Genomic DNA, 16,040 nt, shown 5'->3' on the forward strand with positions numbered 1-16,040 from the left:
TCAGTGCAGCCTTGGGGATTTCACCAGTCCCACAGAGGAGCGTTGCAGTAGGGTATGTGACCCAATGCTGCAGTTTCACACAGGGTCAGCAGAGACAGAGCCTGCATTTCATAAGTGGGATCCCTGAGATGTTTTACCTGCAGCGTTATCAAGTAGGCAAGACAAATACATAGCGCCCATCATGCAGATCATCCTAATGATGGCATCATTACACTTTTCCATATACTTGCGCTACAAATCATGTCTGACTGGGTCATGAGTGTGTAGTGCTGGTGCAGGGTCTTATAACCTTGTTACCCGGTTACATGTTTGAATCTAAGTTGGTCTATTGCTATTGCGCCCTTGTGCTTTTGTGAGTATCCAGCTGTTTAAATGAATAACATGTAAGATGAAAGCCAGGGAACCTGACAAGCAAACAAATAATAAAGACTAGCATGCGCTTGTCTTCCCTGCTTGTCCATAGTGGTGGACACTACGCTGGGGGGTCGTGGGTGGAATTCGAAGTACTCCTTGGTTTGTAAGTAGCGAGTCACTTTTGAAAGGGTCCCGTTAGAGATGCTTATGCGAAGGCACAACACAAACGCCTGTAAGAAATTACAGCATTCTGCCCCAGATTGTGTATTCCACCAGGCATGATCTAATTTAAATAGCCACGGCATCCCGAAGGGCTTGAGATCATAGAGACCCACGACAGGATGGTCCACATCTCTGCTGACAACTTTTGGTCAAGTGAGTGGCAAAAGGGGTATCCGGGCTTACTCAAACAATGGTATCCTGGCGTACTCAAAACCGGCACTCTGACTTCGTTATCATACAGGCGACCGGTTCGGTTCACTCACGTCAAGAGTGTAACATAAAAAACATGCCATTCCGATTTCATTATCACACAGGCGACAGGTCCAGTTCATTTACATTTAGAACAACCTAAACTGTATATATGGGAATCAGTGTGAACGATCGGGGTTCACTCCGACACCGCTGCACCCGAAGTCTGTGTTTCTCGCGTGCTTTGATACCGTTTTCTACCAAATTAAAGACCTTCACATCAACACGTATTCTTCTTCTCCATCCTCCTTTTTTTTTCTTACACACCCAAGGCCCATCCAACACAAAAGGAGTCACGACGGACTCTGCCTGTCCTTGGTATCCGTTTCTCTGCTACTGCCAACGAGACAAACCTCACATCAGTTCTCAATGCATGTGGTCTGTATGCTGACTGGCTATCTGACCGGGCTGTCCAGGGCTACTACAGCTTGGCAAACCAATCAGATCGATGTTTTAGTTTTCATTACTTTAGTCAGTAGTGTGACACATTACCGTTAGTGCTATGAGCAGCGTTTAAGCCATGCACGACACTCATGCGTCACGGATTTCATCAGGATTGTGAGCTGTTGATCTGACAGCAGTTGTTGATGTTGTCACTGGTCTTCAACGTCTTCCCACTCAACCCTTGCACTGCCCTGCCGCGGCATTGTGAGAATGTTCTGTATTCGTTGCGGGGGGACTGTGGCCTAGCCCTACACTCAGGTGTCTGTAGTCCGTTGTCCACGGATCCTGCCCGCTGACCTGCCGCAGCAGGCACAATTCAAGCTTCCCAAAACACCCCCCCCCCACCCGCATTCCCGCCCCCACACCGCCCATAGCGAGGAACACGGCAGCGCTCCACAGGCGTCTTGTTTGCTGTGGGTTCATTGGCCCGCCACCCCCATCCCGATTACTGCGCTCTCCCTCCCCGGGAAGCCCCGGCCCGACCGGGAGATCCTGCCTTCTGATCTCAGCAGAAAGAAAACCGGAGCCCCCACCTTCACAGAGACCGCGCCACAAGCCCGTCATTGTTACCACAGCCCCCCCCCGCCTGTGATTACGGCTATTAATACCCAGCCTGGCATGCAGGCCCGCCTTCAACCGCAGCCTCTGTCTGTCTCTGTTCCCGAAAATTGCACCGGGGGGGGAGACAGGATGATGGGCCGGTTGTGTCAACACGAACACTCTCCGTGGGCTCCCGAATCTAGCGCCCGTGTCCTCTGCGGGAGGGATGAGAGGGGCATCCGAAAATCCAAAAGTTAGACCGCGAGGTCACTTATCAATTACTTATACCGGCACTAAAATGCTGGTGAAATGAATATTCATGAAGGAGAGCCCTGCATGAAATAAATTCATTGATAGTATTTGTGTTCTTGCCTGAAAGTCACTGAACGCATCTCTTTGCAGTCTGTCATCGCCTGCGTAGAAAGACTTGGAGTTTCACTCAGTGCTTAGAACAAGAAAGCAGGGTTTGATTATTCGCACAGAGGACAAACGTTGTTTCAGGGCTCTTTATTAGATGCCCTTTGTACACGAGGACAAGGAGGGTCCTTAGTCCTTGGTTGGCATTATCAAGCAAATACCAAGTCTGTGACCCATACAAAAGTTTTTTTTTTTTTTAAATCCATTCAGCCGAACACTTTCCCCGTACAAAGCAGTGCACACACAGCCCTAGGTGTGTTTAAATTAAGTGTGCTTTTCTTTTGTGGATCAGGTCAGAAGAATCATGTGTCACAGGCTTTTAAAAGACTTGACCTCATTCTCATCCCCATCCATCCATCAGAAGGACTAGTATTTTCCCCTCACACTTCCTATTCAGCCACTGCTCTCTGCTAGTAAAAAAAAAAAACACGTCTCTTTGCGCTTCTTTTAATGCCACAAACTGTAATAATAGCTCAATTCCCCGCACACACTCGCTTACTGGATTACGCTGTGAAAACAGCCAGGAGATGATGTGAGTGTTAACAGTGGGACAGTGAGGAGAATCCAGGCCTACAGATGGCAGCAGCCACTCTGCAAAAAAAAAAAAAAAAAAAAAAAACACGGGCTCCTCTTAATCCTTGTCATGTGAGGGGGGGGAAGCCTCCTTAATTATACTCCGTATCCCTGTCTCTCCTGTGCCTCATTACAGACAATTAATTAAAGACCGACATCCTGAAAAATGCTGGCCTGTGCGCACGCGCACACGCTTGCACACACTGGCACACAAAACTCCCCGTTTCTTTTGCGGTGCGGAAAAAGCAGTCAGTCCCCTGAGCGCAATCGAAACTGGAAGGCAGCAGCTTTGAGAAAGGAGGGTGTGTGTGTTTGTGTGTGTGTGTGTGTGTGTGTGCTTGTGCTTGTGAGGAAAAATGAGCCCTTTCCAGTCCAAGGCACAGCAGAATCCAAGTGATGCTTCCCAACCCTCCCCCCCTGCCTCTCCGCGCCACGTGGTACACTCCAAACCCGGTGTCAGAGGTATTTAAATCCGGGAGCCTTCAGCAACTGCTGCTAGCGCGCAGGCAACCGGCCTAATCCAGGAAGCCGGCAGTCGAGAGGGAAAGAGAGAGAGAGAGAGAGAGAGAGTGAGTAGAAAAGAGGAAGAAAGAAAGAGAGAGAGGACCTGCTGAAGCATAGTTCTCCATATGTGCGAGGGCGAGAGTGCTCTCCCTGTCACTTCAGCTCCACCGGCAGGGAAGGAAGCACCAGCCGTCCCGGGCCCCTTGGCATGTTCCATCGTCCCGGCGGACCCCTCGCGAGGCCAGCGAACGCGTTGAGCGGGCACCGACCGAGGTACGGTGACCACCCCCCCACAAACACAAACTCGCACACACACACACGCGCGCACACACACACACACACAGTCACACACGCACACAAACTGTGGCGCTGGACAGCCGCAGCATTGACACACAAGCGATGCTGCTCCCCTGTCCTCCAAGCTGTTTCCAGCTTCCCAGCTGTCATTGGGGCTTGTGCAGTTCCCCTGAGAGCAGCGGCCTGCGTGTGTGTGTGTGTGTGTGTGTGCATGTGTCTGTGTAAGTGTGTGTGCGAGCGCATGCGTTTATGTGTGTGTGTGTGTGTGTTTGTGTGCGTGTGCGAGAGTCTGTTAATTGCCTTCGGTCCCTCTCTCCCGCCCGCGTGGGGGCGGCGGCGGTGCATGCTGGGACTGGGGGGGATCGATGGGGTCGGGAGTGCTGACAGCGCAGGTGGCGGTTTCGGGGGAGAGCAGCGGTGCGCAGGAGGAGAGGGAAGGAGGGAGCGCGGGCGCTCTGCTGACAGGCTGGGGCCACCGTCGCCGTGGAGAGAGAGAGAGAGGGAGGGAGAGAGAGAGAGAGAGGGAGAGAGGAGCAGAGCTGGCTGCGTCACAGCAGCAGGCCGGCTGGGGGGGGGTTGCTGAGCAGCGAGCCGGCTCTTCTGGGAGTCAGATTTGGTGCAGCGTAGAGGAGAAACTCTCCATTCGCATTGATGTCTCTCCGTGTCTGTGTGGGACGGTTCATCTAATATGCCTGAGCGGCTTCTGTTTCCCCCATCAGCTGTGCCTTCATACTGTGCGTGTGTGCAGTTTGTCTGTCCTGACAGGACTATCCCAAGCAGCAGGGGGTTGCTTTTCTGTGATTTGCAGACACGAGAAGGGTTTTCCTACTGTATTAATAAGGTTCTCTTTAATATTTGAAAGATCACATGTGGCCTCTCGCCTGGTGAGGGAAAAGATTTTCAGATCATCATGATTTGTCTGTGTAGCTTTTTGGTCTTTGCTGTTTCATCTGTGTTTCAGCTCCAGTGTTTACTGTGATCCTTTCATCAGACAGCACCACCACTATGTCACATCACTGGCCTTTCCAGTGAAATCTGTCAGCTGCCCATCCGTCAGGACGGAGATCATGTTTACAAGCGTTGCCGTAACATTCACCCAGCGGTCGCTAGCGCCCACCTGAACAGCAGCAGGATATTAGATCCGTGCCCCGTCTGAAGTCTAGCTTCTTTCTTTTCCTGAAGATAGCTCCTTCCTCGTGCAGCCAACCGTCCTGGCTCAAAGCTCCGTCAGAAAGCAGCAAAAGTGAATCATGTGTAAATTAGCGAAGCGCATGACGCGGGGCACATGAGGTGAGGCCCCGGCTGCAGTCCCCGAATGCTGGGAGCAGTGAGCGCTAGAGTGCTGAGGCCCGTTCCGGTGATCCAGGGCGCGGGCCCGGGCGGCCATCGCCGGCTGCGCCCGCTCCCCTGTGGCCCGGAGCGGGCGGCATGACAACCTGAAGGGCGAGCGGGGAGAAGAGCGCCCGCCTGCGCGTGTACGTGCAGCGTGTGCCCGCGTTAGCTCACGCGAACCGTTTGTGTTTGTGTTCACATGCGTGTTAGCGGTAGTCTGAGATGTCATCGAGGGGGGCAGGTACAGGAGAGCTCCATGCCAGCAGCAGCTCCAAGCCTACAAGCCTCTTGGTTTGTAGAACCCCTTGGCTCTTGGTGCACACTAAGGTCAGGGCAAATAATGTCGGCAGGTTTCTGACCTGCTACAAACCTCACATAACGCTGTTATCATGGTAGGGAGAGTCAGACTGCAGATTTAGATGCTCTGTAGAGTGTACGCTGTAAGCAGGAAGAAGGGCGCGCTGAAACCCCTTGCTTATGGCTCTGGCAGGCTCTGGTCCTGAAGTCTGATGTTTGTTTGTTTGGGGGGGTGGGGGGGAGGGGCGGCGGAGGTCCTGAAATAGGCAGCGGTGAGCGAATGTCCTGGGTGGCACGCTACAGGGCTCTCCCGCCGGGACGAAGGCATTGTTTCGGAGACGCGAGCCCAGAGCAGCGTGGCCCACTCCAGCGCCCTGTCGCCACGCGGGATAGAGTGAGCTTCAGTGCCGTCTCCCGTCCGCAGACAATGAGGCTAGGGGGGGTAGTGAGCTGTGAAGCAGCCACAGCTGTCTCTCTCAGAGAGGGAGGGAGGGAGGGAGAGATGGGGGGGTTGCACAGAGAAGGAAAGAGAGACAGGGGGAGAGAGAGACAGAGAGGGAGGGAGGGAGGGAGGGAGAGATGAGGGGGTTACACAGAGAAGGAAAGAGAGACAGGGGGAGAGAGAGACAGAGAGGGAGGGAGGGAGGGAGAGATGGGGGGGTTGCACAGAGAAGGAAAGAGAGACAGGGGGAGAGAGAGACAGAGAGGGAGGGAGGGAGGGAGGGAGAGATGAGGGGGTTACACAGAGAAGGAAAGAGAGACAGGGGGAGAGAGAGACAGAGAGGGAGGGAGGCAGGGAGAGATGGGGGGGTTACACAGAGAAGGAAAGAGAGACAGGGGGAGAGAGAGACAGAGAGGGAGGGAGGCAGGGAGAGATGGGGGGGTTGCACAGAGAAGGAAAGAGACAGGGGGAGAGAGAGACAGAGAGGGAGGGAGGGAGGGAGGGAGGGAGAGATGAGGGGGTTACACAGAGAAGGAAAGAGAGACAGGGGGAGAGAGAGACAGAGAGGGAGGGAGGCAGGGAGAGATGGGGGGGTTGCACAGAGAAGGAAAGAGAGACAGGGGGAGAGAGAGACAGAGAGGGAGGGAGGGAGGGAGAGATGGGGGGGTTGCACAGAGAAGGAAAGAGGGACAGGGGGAGAGAGAGACAGAGAGGGAGGGAGGCAGGGAGAGATGGGGGGGTTGCACAGAGAAGGAAAGAGGGACAGGGGGAGAGAGAGACAGAGAGGGAGGGATGGAGGGAAGGAGACAGAGGGAGCGAGGAGGAGATGGGGTGAGACAGAGAAGGAAAGACAGCAGAGGGAGAAAGAGTAAGGGCAGAGAGGAAGGGAGGAGTGAGACAGAGAGAGGGAAGGAGAAACAGAGAAAGAGTAAAGAGAGAGGGGAAGGAGGAATAGGGAGAGACAGAGTAAAAGCAGCGAAAGACGGAAGAAATGGAGAGAAAGGAAGACAGCAGGAAGGGGAAAGATGGAGAGGCTGAGACAGAGAGCACACAGAGCACAGCAGTGCTCGCCGCCACGAGCCCCGCCACCTCCTCGCCGCGCGGTGATGTCACCGGCCGGTCGGCGGCAACGGCGCCTGCATGTGACGGGCGAGCCGGCCTCCCACGGGTGTCTGTTCCCGCACCGTGTCTGGAGCTCAGCAAAGGGGTTGCAGTACGTCAGTTCGGAGTGGGACGTCAGGGACCACAAGCTGCGTAAGGAATGGCAATAACGGGTATCGCATGCCCCGCCCCCTCCCCCCTGCACACCCCCAGGACACCTCGACCCCCCCCCAGAGGAAGGTCACAGCTGCAGGAAAGCAACCCCCCCCCCCTACCCCCACACCCTTCCTCCCCAGTGATATAACCTCCCACTCATCACATCGCCAGGGAACAGTGTTTACATGGTGTGAGCAGCACGTGGGAGAGACACAGCACAGAAAGCTGGCTAATGTTGATGTGCAAAAATTCATACTTGGAGTGCCACTAACACAACAGTGCTGTCGGGGTTATTCATAAACCATTGCGGATCAAATTTTATTTAGGCTAACTGCTAACCAGGCAGCAGTTTAGCATAGTGGTAAGGAGCAGGGCTGGTAATGAAAAGGTTGCTGGTTCGAGTCCCTGCTGGGGCTGCTGCTTTACCCTTGGGCCAGGTACTTAACCCGCAATTGTCTCAGTAAATATCCAGCTGTATGAAAGGATAAATTAACCCATGTAAGTCACTCTGGATAAGAGCATCTGCTAAATGACAGTAATGTAATGTAATGCAACCACATTCGCTGATGCTTTTAGATCCCACATTATACCGTTAATGATGCCAAATTAGGCATGGATGAGCAAAATGAGCATTTTAAAAAAATTCTGTGAGTTCTGACGTCACCGCAAACTGCTGATAAGTCATTTCTCCGTTAAAGCATTTGTAATGCTTTGTGAACACCGGGGTCTTGTTGTCGAAGGGGAGGTGAGTCTCCCATGGATTTCTGTGCTGTTTGTTTTGCTGTACGGTCCGTTTAGCACTGTGCACCCCTCTGCCATCTGCCTCCATGACTTTAAAGGTCTTTAATTTCCTGTCCCGTGGGAGAGAGGGAGGGAAGTACTGTCTCTTCACGCATACAATCTCGGGTTTGCCTTTTTCTTTTTCTCGCTCACATTGTCAGCTGCACGCGCGCATTGAAATAGCATTTCTGAGAGCACCACTTTAAATATGAATGTGCCGTGCTCACCGCAGTGCAGACAGTTCATAATGTACACTCTGATACAGTTTAGCATTAAAAAAAGAAGCCCTTATGAAAGACCGAACATAAAGAGCTTATCATTCAGTGCCCTTCATATTTATTCATACCCCTGATTAAACAGTACCAGCAACATGGTGTAACTGAAATACGTGTACATGCTGGATCGGTGTTCCTGCTTAAAATAGTGAAATGTTACGCTTTGATATTAATATCATTGCAAAATGTGACCCTCATGTTTTCTAGAATAGAAGGTATTATGAGTGAAATTGCTCTGTGTTGTGGTATAAAGAACAGGGAGGGGTATGAATAAATGTGGAAGGCACTGTATTTATAGCCATAAACTGAACAGGGGATGATGCTGGATTGAGAGCTGATCTGCTGTAGAGTGGCAGGGGGATTATGTGGATGCAGCAGCATTGGGGGGCAGGGTGTGTGTGTGTGTGTGAGAGAGATGGAGGGGGTGGCTGTGATGTAAGGAAACGGAATAGCAGGTTATGCAACGCGAGCAGAGCCCTCCGCACACCCAGCGGCACTCCGTCCGCTCGCGTCCTTCGCACCGGCGGCCGGCCGGTCCGCAGCGGCACACGCTCGTCTCCGCGGGTCTGTTTTCGTCCAGAGGGCCGAGGCATTGCGTAACCAGAGATGCAAGGGATCGGATTCGGAGGCCATTAGGGGGATGAGATTCGCCGGTGGACCCGCTACCCCCCCCCCCCCCCCCCCCGACCTCCTTCCGATTCTAAGTCATCGCGGCGATCCCAGCACCGCCCGTCCCCTGTCACTTCAGGGTCTGACCCTGCCCTCAGAGTTAGTCCAAGCCACGACACACGCTTTTATGCTGGCGCAGTGTTATGAGCCATTGTGGAATTCCGAAGGGCTTGGATGGAGGTCACAGGACATGCTCCATACCTTCAGCCACCATTTCTCACTTCCTCTGTGGCATTGGACCCAGGCTTTTTCCACATCTGTCATACTGCGCAGATTGCTGTGGATTCCACGCTGTATATAAGGGTGGCAGCGCAGCATAGTGTTAAGGGGTAGGGCTCGTAACCGGAAGGTTGCGGGTTCAAATGACGATAATGTTATGTAATGTATGGAGAGGTGCTGAGCTGTGAAAGATCAGATCGTTGGATAGAATGATACACAGACAGAAGGACAGAGGCAAATCAACAAGGTTTTGTTATAGGTTAATTGATTGGTTGGTTGATTGATTAATGGGTTGGCTGGTCAGCTGATTGGATGATTGATTTGTTGGTTGGTTGATTGGGTGATCACTCCCGAATACTCCTTTAATGAGTCCCGTTAACAGCAGCACGCCTGCAACACAAGACTGACACACATCGCCAGTCCTTCCCTCTGATTTATATGCTCAACAAAACCGAAACGGAACAGTTCAGAAAATACTCAGTTGCTCTTCTCTGTGGTGTTAAGTTAATTGTCTCCCAGAGGGAATTTATTCCTGGTCCTTGCAGGTTTTTCAGGACCTTGACAACCTCTAACACAGAACACTCTCAATTAAGGCCAAGCATTGAAATTAGCTGGTAGTTGTTTATTTAACTCCGGAGAATCACCTGTTCTCTATCTTGTGGTAAATTTCTGCTGAACCCGCCCCTCCCCAAAAAACAGAGCTACTTCACGAGTGTGTAGCCCTGGGGTACAAGAATATATCTGCAGCATGGCAGAAACGACAACAGCTTTTTAGAGTCAAGAAATAACATGAGGAATGTTGTTCTTTCCTGTAGTTTAAACTGTGGTAAACCCTCCCACATGTTTTCCAGTGGAATAAAAATCCATTGTGTGAAACCCCGTGTCGGTTATTTTAAAGCGTAACCCTTTGTGCCGCTGAGGAGACGAGGTGGCATCTGTTTCCGGCAGGTATGAGGGTAGAGAGGGAGGGGGAGGGGCGGCGGCGTGGCCCACCTGTCAGCCGCAGGTGTTGCAGGGGACAGGAGAGTTTCGATGCTTGGTTTTCCTTGCGGAGGCAGGTTGCAGAGGGGCGTGGCTCCCCGGAGCCCGCGGGGTGTTCTCCGTCTCTGTCACGTGCGGACCGGTGGCCGTGGCATCTCCTTTATTCTTCCCCCCGAGGCCCAGGGGTCACAATGGAGTCATCTGGAGGGCTTTGTCTGTGGAGTGTTCAGGGAGAGGTTTTCCCCGACGCCACCCTTGTCCACGCTAGCCAGAACGGTGGCGTGTCGTTAAGGACATGACCCAACTCTGAGTGGGAGCCCACCCTTCCATCCCAATGGTCAGGCCGGGGCGAGTGGGAAAAGGCTTTTACCGTACCTTACCTCACATACAATAAGCAATGCTGTTCGACCTAAATACCCCGGAGCAGACCGAGCTGGCAGTCAGCCATCCCGCATGCACTGTCTGAATGGGGGGCGTTTACCACCATTAACAGGTGGGGATTTTGATTGCTGTGGGGACTGATGGCTGATTGAGGGGAGTGGACCACAGACCCTGTCTGCACCTGATCAAAACCAAGTAGAAGCTGAGCGGTTGCAAAAAAGGTTAAGTTAGAGCGAGAAATGTGAAGTATGAGGAATATGATTTCAGTATGTCAAAATACGCTGCACATCGTAGAAAGATCTTCATAATGTCTTTTATGTTGTCTGTTATATCTTCATCATTGATTATTTCCACTTTAACATTTTCCTATATTGGAGAATATGTTGCAAAATTCCAACAATATATTGAGAAATTTATGTTTGAACTTGTCAGTAATTAATACGTTTTTTACTTATATTGAAATGTATTCCTTTTAGTTGTTATCCACTTTTGTCGATTTAATTTGTATGTCCCGTTTTAGGTTTGATATGGCTGTGATCTCTTGAGTGGAGGGCCTCTGTCTGCCTAAGCACTGTTGGTAGGTAGTCGTATGCGAGTGCCCTCTGATAGGGCTCCTCTCCCTCCCTGATAACTGCCTTAGCTGAGCTGCGCGCTTCTGCTCGGCCAAGTGGATCTGGGTCCTGTGAGGACAAGATAGGCCCGGACAGCACTTTTTATAAACAACCCGGGGAATTCGTTTTACATGCAGGGCTGGGAAACGCATTTATAAGGTGGGGCAGAAGCACAGTTTATACACCAGCTAGAAGCTGAGTGAATACACGGGGCAGGGGACGCAGTTAAAAGGCGAGGCAGAAACGTTCAGGGGAAGCACAGGGAAACATGCAGCCTGCGCACGCAGGTAGCATGCAGTGCAGATGCACAGTTAACATGCAGCGCCGGAAGCTGGTCAATATTCAGTGCAGAAATACAGTCAATATACAGGGTCGAATAACGTCTGAGCAGGAACACAATTAATATACACGCGTGGCCCGGAAACAGTAGCCCTGGCAGAAGCAGTTCATACGCAAGGCTTTAACACAGTTAATGTGTGTTTGAAAGGTCAGGAAACATGGCTAGTATACTGAACACAAGGCTGACGTGCAGGGCTGGAACGTAGCCAGTATGCTAGCAGTCTTACCACAGTTTTGATGCGCGTGGCCTGGAATGCATTCAGCCATTTTCCTCCTCTCAGATGTGATATGGATACACTGCAGTTTCTATAGCGTATCTGTCACAGACTGGCCATTAGCCTGATTATTATCTGCAAAATTGATTTGCTTGACGGATTCCACTTCACCCTGCGCGAGCTGCAACTGGAGGAGAATCTGCAGTCACATGATGCCTGTGGCCGAGACATTAACATCCAGATGAGGTGTTCGGTATGAGTCTCGTTTACACGATTGCTGTTTGTGTTGAAGATTGTTTAGCTATAATTACTCTGAGAATTCTCTATCCAGAAACTAAGTGACTCACATAACGTCCTTTATTTATGCGCATGTGGAAAAACACATACAACAAAATGTCTGTATTTAAATACTTACAAAAAATTTTATGACAAGTTCATTCATAAATTACAACCCATATATTGCCACGTACACAATGCACATTGCTGATTTTAATTATATTGTACATTAACTGCGTAGCCGTGCACAGTACCTGTGTGAGCACGTAGGCTAGTTTTTCAAAAGGGTCTATAATTATACTCCTACAGAGGCGCATTGTCTATACGGCAGAAAGCCTCAGGACCTGCCATGCGAATGCAGCAGGAGAAGCTGATGGAGTCTCCGCTGAGCAGCTCAAGGACAAGGCCGCCCAGCTGTGGCACTGTGTCCCCGCTCCGTTAGCACTGTGACCTAATTAGAGCACCAGCGCCTGTGAAAGCAGCCTGAGCAGGTACACACCAGCCCCGCCCGTGGGAGCGGCTGGCTTAATATCGCACATCTCTCACTGTCATGGCGCCGGCCACTCGGAGTAGGTTTCTCCCCTCGTTGATCACATTATTACATTACGTTTTTGGCATTTAGAAGATGCTCTTATCCAGAGTGACGTACATCGGTTACAGTTTTTTTTTTTTCACAACGTTATCCATTTATACAGCTGGATATTTACTGAGGCAGTTGTGGGGTAAATACTGTAAGGAAAATGCAAAAGCTGCTTCAGTGTTCTTGGATGGTCACCTAATACAATCAAAACTAACTCAATTATCAAGGGGGGGTTAGAGACAAAGGGAATTGATTGGCATACCTTTATGTTAACAATGACCATTCGGTTGCCTTCCACACCACACCCTTTGTTCCTGTATGAGGTGCGATACCTCTGTCCTTTCCTGTGAGAAGGATGAAGGAGGAGACTCTGTGGAGCCTCAAAAACCTTACAAATGTAAATGTACATTTGTTTCTCTGCCACCCAATCAGGGACAGGAACCTGCATTTTATTTCAACATTTTATTTCAGGTTTTGGGTATAAAGGCTTGTACCCAAACAACATCAAATGACCTGCCTTGCTTTTACCCGGTATGTTTCATACTGTAATTCAACACTAGTTTTGCTTTGTTATTAAATTGCTTTCAACCTAAACTTTGGACCCAAGGGGATTGAACCGGCAATGTTTTGGTTATGAGTCCTGCTCCTTAACCACTATGCTACACTGCCGCCTATCATTGATGTCATGCCCTGAGGTGCAGTGGATGTGTAGTGTGGGTTTACCTGGTTGGGTTGTCTAGGGGAGGTGTTGACAGCAAGAGCAGAAAACCCCTCCCCTCCCCACCTCACACCCACTGTCCAATGCAGCGTGCCCCTTTGGGAGCTTTGGGAAGCTGAGCATTAATGAAGTCCCCCCCCCCCCCCCCCCCCAACGAGGATGCATTAAACTCACCAGTACTAATTGGTCTGCCCTTTTCTCTCTGTGCCGTCAGCACAAACACATCGCAGCTGAGTCCCAGAATCTTCCAGCAGTCTCACAGTAAGCGAAATCAGATTCCAAGCCATCCTCTCTTCTTTATGCCCTCTTAATCCTGTCTTCCCGTGTTCTGGAATTGCCAGTTGTGCATTGGTCTCATTCTCTGCCCTCACAAAGGAGCACAGGGCCGTAGCAAAACCTCTGATACACTGGCACACCGACAGTAATTGGTGCAAACACTGAATGGGGGAAAGGCGTATCTTCCTGATGGCCTTTGAGCAACTTGTAGGCGCCTAAATGAGCCGCCGTGTGCCGAGAGGGAGGTGACGAGGAAACTCCGATGCACTGTGCCCATTGGCAGCACCACTTGAGACCAGTTGTGTTCTGACTCCTGGTTGTTGCTGGCAGATGGCAGACTTGAACCCAAGTCTGAGCTATAGGGTTTATCCTGCGCTCAGATTGAGTGCCTCAGCCAACTGAGCTCCTCAAGAGCCCAGAATCAATCAATCAATCAGAAAACCTAATACATCTACACGTACCTTCCATCTTTACATTATTTTTGTAGCAGACACATGTATCTTTCTTAACTTACATATAAGAGGGGCAGACAGATCATCCACCTGTAGAGCTGGATATTTACTGAAGCAATATTAGTTTCAACTCTTCCTCAGTTCCGAGTTATGTTCTATTGTGATGGAAGTCGCTCTGGATAAGAGTGTCTGCTAAATGTGTGTAATGTAATGTAGTAAAGTGCCTTAATGCAGGGTACAAAAGCAGTGCCCAACCTGGCAAACAAATTGGCACCCTTCCAGCCTCCAGGCCTGTCGAAGTGCCTCTATCCTGATATGTGAGTGTTTTGGCAGAGTGTTATAAATTAAGGTTAGCGTATAGCATTTAACCCGGCGTAAAGTGAATGGTTTTAGATGGCACTGTGCAGAGCTTTGAGGGCTTAAATCCTGGCACGCGTTCGTACTCTCTTGATAAATTTTTAATTCATCTGCGAGCTTGCGGCCGCTCTAAAGTTTTGAACGGTACGTCGTGAAGTAAACAATGGCAAAATTAATGAATAAATATCAAATGAAATCCTCCGTGACGGTTTATTCCAAGCACCCCCCGGAGAGCTTGCGAGTGCACTCCTCCGAGACCGCAGGTCCTGCAAGCCAGCGTTTTAACGGGCGTTTTAAAATGCCAGCGCCAAGCGTAAACAGCAGCTCGGAATGGCTCCACTAGGCTTTGATGAGGGCAGAGTGGCGATTGAATTCTGCCCTAGATCAGGATGTACAGTGTACAGGTTCTCGAATCAGTGCGGAGCCCGTTTCTCAGTTAAGAGGGTGTATATGCATGTGGAGACAGTCCCTTACAGTGGCTCTATGATTCATGTCATTCGTGTTTGTACATTTGAATTGTAGTTGATATTAGTAGGCACCAGGTGTGTTTCTAATATGTGTGCTCTTCAATATAGTAGTTGTTTAATTTGACTCTAACTGGAGCTTTGAACGAGTTTAAGCTGTAGTGGAAAAGCACAGATGAAGCCAGTGGCCCTGTTTTACAGCATGCTGATAAAGTTTGGTATGTCAAAACAAACGCTTTCCCTGGGTTTTATTTCCTCCGGTGGAAAATATGAGTCCACCAGTTACTGTTTGAAAGACAGACAGAGGGAACTTCGTTGTCTGACAGCCATGTTCCTGCGTTTTCTCTAGATTTCCTGTCAGTTTCTGTCAGTGTAGAGGCCTGCTGAAGTGCACCCAGTTATGAAAATCATTTCAAAATCCGCATTCGGAAAGGCAAAGGCGTGCGTCTCGGACAGGTCCTGCGATTCCTTCCCCCTCCCCCCCTCCCCCCCTCGCTCCCTGCAGTGCCCGCGAACGGCCTCTTGGCTTGTTTTGCCGGAGCGGCGAGATTCCTGTCTGCCAGGCTTGTCTTGTAAGACTAAATAAGTCTCTAAATGACGGGCCTGGGCCAGCCTAATTGCAACCCTCTTCCAGACGAGCCGGAACGGAGCGAGCCCACCGAGTCCCGCGCCGCGCACGACTCTGTCTGACGCAGGCCCTTGGCTTTGATGTTATTCTGGCATGACTGAATTGCGGGCCATTTTCGGAAACACCAAGTTGGTGTCTCATAGAGAGAAGCCGACGACTGGCCTATGCCGTTTTCCTGTGAGGTTTTTCTCCTCATTCAGAAACAGCGCCTTTGGCCCAGTGCACCCGGGGGGGCTCTGTGTAAATGACAGGTGAGGTGGGTGTGAAGTGATGTTGAACTAGCTTAACCCGACGCCAGTGCGGAATCACTTAATGTTTTAAGCCATTTCACACTCACCTTTCTCTCCAGCCCTCTTACAAACCTAATTTTCTACAGCCACCGTTCTTTGCGCTGGCGTGGCATTAACAAAGAAATGAGGCTCATAACATTGATTCCATGGGTCATCGGTCCATTGGTTATAGCTCAGTAATATTTCATTAATGCAGGAGGTTTTGTCAGAAAGCACAAAATGGCTTTGCATTGTCAGCTTGTCGGTTAGAGCCTATGTGCCTGCTTGAGTGTTGGTGTGAGTGTGTGTGTGTGTGTATGTGAGTGCACTCGCATGTGTCTGTGCATGGGAGTGTTTGTGCATGCTCATGTGAATTTGTGAATGTATGCGTGCATGTGAGTATGCGTCCGTGTGAGTGTCATGTGGTTGCCTTTGGGAATCTTCCCTCGGAGCCACGAGGAAACCCATGGGAACGTGCGAACAGCTCTCAGCAAGCCCTCCACAGCCCAGCAACCTACAGAGAAGCTCAGAGCTCAGACCAATTAATCTAGACCACTCTGGGGCGTGTTATCCAACACGCCGGCACTGTTGTTTTTCGGGGGGGCTGCTGCAGTAGGCCATA

General features: G+C 50.7%; 1 protein-coding gene across 4 annotated transcripts in view; it reads left to right on the forward strand.

The window, feature by feature from the left end:
• Nucleotides 1-16,040, forward strand: part of LOC118779083 (AMP deaminase 2-like) — a 56,662-nt gene that overhangs the window by 20,299 nt on the left and 20,323 nt on the right. Inside the window, exon 1 of one of the 4 annotated variants that reach the window (XM_036530964.1) lies at nt 3,358-3,576. The exons of the other annotated variants lie outside the window; for them this stretch is intronic. The gene's annotated coding sequence lies outside the window, so the exon portion shown is untranslated. Of the gene's footprint in view, nt 1-3,357; nt 3,577-16,040 lie in introns of those variants that run through there. 4 annotated transcript variants of the gene reach the window in all.

This window comes from Megalops cyprinoides, chromosome 6, assembly GCF_013368585.1.
Source record: "Megalops cyprinoides isolate fMegCyp1 chromosome 6, fMegCyp1.pri, whole genome shotgun sequence".
Taxonomy (NCBI): domain Eukaryota; kingdom Metazoa; phylum Chordata; class Actinopteri; order Elopiformes; family Megalopidae; genus Megalops; species Megalops cyprinoides.